This window comes from Podarcis melisellensis, assembly GCF_964234715.1.
Source record: "Podarcis melisellensis genome assembly, chromosome: 1".
NCBI lineage: Eukaryota > Metazoa > Chordata > Lepidosauria > Squamata > Lacertidae > Podarcis > Podarcis melisellensis.
Window position 1 is genome coordinate 8587255 of NC_138528.1, and position 2755 is coordinate 8590009.

Below are 2755 nucleotides of genomic sequence, written 5' to 3' on the forward strand. Positions count from 1 at the left end.
GGTCATGAGAATAGCCCCAAAGTTTTGAATACTGTACCTGACTGAAATCAGTGGGAACAGAACTCTTTGTATTTGGTTTTTTTTTTTTTTTAATGAATCAACTCACTTTCTCTTCCTTTCTCTTTCCCCAAATACTCTTGAAGAAAAGCAATGAAGATGCTCCATCTACTGGAGAATTGATGCAGCATATCCCCAGACGATTTCAGGCAGCTGCCACCTATGTGCTGATGACAACACATGCACAGATGACAGCTTTGGTGAATTGAAGTTCAGTGTGGGAAAACAAATCACAGTGGCCAAGCTAGCCAAAAGACACTTGGAAGGCCCACAAGCTGGACATGAGGGCAATGACTATTTCTCACCCTTATCCAGCAATTGGTATCTAGAGGCTTGTTGCCTCTAAACCTGGAGGCTGGTACCCACTAGCAGCTACTGGTAGGCAGAGTCAGGGATCACAGTTGTTGTTGTTTAGTCGTTTAGTCGTGTCCGACTCTTTGTGACCCCATGGTGGAGTCAATTAATTGCGATCTTCTCCTCACCCACCTCCCTTGCAAAGACACAAAGGACTGAATACAAGGTTGCAGCCCTATGCATGTTTATATCATAGAAGTGTAGAGTTGGAAGGGACGCTGAGGCGCATCTAGTCCTACTCCCTGCAGTGCAGGAACCCCGACTAGAGCATCAGATGTTGTTTTAGGGGAGTGCAGCCAGTTTGGTCACACTGGCCATAGAGCCTTGGGGGTGCTGCTGGGGCCGCCACAACTATGATTTACAATGGAGCATGAGAGGTGTAAGAGAGCCGAATTTTAGTGTCACACAGGGCGCCAATGAAATTTGGGGTCCCAAGATCTGCCACTGAAAGCATCCATGACAGATGGCCATCCAACATCTGCTTAAAAGCCTCCAATGAAGGAGAGTTCGCCGCCTTCTAAGGCAGTGGTGTCCAAACTTTTTTCAAAGAGGGCTAGATTTGATGAAGTGAAGGGCTGTGGGGGCCAATCAATGTTGTTGACCCTTTTTTTAGGATTGAAGAGTTGTTGTGCTTTTTTAAAGGGTTGGAGTTGTTGAGCTTCTTTTAGGATTGAAGTAGTTGAGGTTTTTTTTTAGGATTTTACCCCAGGAAATAAACTGCTATTGGGACTGGATTGAACCAACCGGCAGGCCGGATTAGGCCCCCAAAACAAACTTTGGACATGCCTGTTCTAAGGGAGTCTGGTCCATTCTCGAACATCTTTTACCATCAGAAAGTTCTTGTTTAGTTGGAATCTCCTTTCTTGTAACTTGAATCTGTAGTGAATGGTAGTAAGCCTCATTGAACTCAGTAGGATGTACTTCTAAATACAGTGGTACCTCAGGTTAAGTACTTAATTCATTCCGGAGGTCTGCTTTTAACCTGAAACTGTTCTTAACCTGAAGTACCACTTTAGCTAATGGGGCCTCCTGCTGCCGCTGCGCCGCCAGAGCAAGATTTATGTTCTTATGCTGAAGCACTCTTTCTGGGTTAGCAGAGTGTGTAACCTCAAGCGTATGTAACCTGAAGCATATGTAACCCGAGGTACCACTGTAGATCACAGCACCTCAAGGCATTTCATTGACCCAAGGGCTTTGCCAGACATGGAAGCAACTGCTGGGTCATGTGTGAGCCGTGCAGCACTTAAAATTGAGTACAGTTGTTACTGTCATAATTCTATCCCCAAAGTATTCTGTGTCATTATAAGGGATCCCAGGGTCCACCCCTTAGATTCCATGCAGCTTCACTGCAACACATACATTTTCCTGCCCCAAGCAACCTCATGAGTTGCTTGCCCAATTGAACTGGCAGAGAGAACAAATAGGAAGAGCATCATGGGTGCACATGTTTGGAGAAGCAGATTGTTTAATGAGAAAGAGGGAAGTAAAATGTGGTAGTCTAAAGCTGATGGTCAGGCAGGAGATGAAGGAAAGATGCAGCAACTGGAGGAGGAGGAGGAAAAAGCACATTGGAAGTGAGATATGGGCAGATGCAATGAATTAATTCTGCTCAAAATGTAGCCTATTGTCAGTCACAGACAGGATATGTTGCCTGAGGAAATGAAAACTCACGCATCAAGAAATGCAGGAGGAGCATGGAGGAAGCACTGACTAAACTGACCTTAGGTTGAAAACACAAAGGGACAGAAAATGAATCAGACCAACATAATTGCATAAAAAGAGAGGTTTATTTATAATATATACAGTATGTTTTAATACACAGTTGCTCAAATTTGGCATTGAAAAACACCACTGAATATACTGTTATATAGGCATCGGCCTCTTCATCTGTGCTACAATCTCTTCGTTTTATTCTGATTTGCTTATGGCATCGTTGTCTGTTTACAGTATTCTGTCACCACCTCACCACCCTCCCTGCTGCAGTTTAAGGCACTTGTTAATGTCTTTCTGTCACCAAGCTTCTTGTTTCATGAATGTCTCACAAATGAATCATGCATATCCAGCCTAAGGCTGCAATCCACACACTTCCCTAGGAGTAAACCCCATTGTAGTGGGACTTACTCCAGAGTATACATGCATAGGTTTACATTGCAGAACTCTTTTTTGCTGCTCTGATCCATACTCATCAGAGGAAACAGGTGTACATTTCTTAACTGCCCCTAAATCATAAAATCATAAAAAGCTCAACAACTTCAATCCTACAAAAAGGTCAACACATACAGTATATTAAGTAAAATAGAAACATCGCCACCTGTCCCCGTCCCACTCACCTTTCCCCCATCCA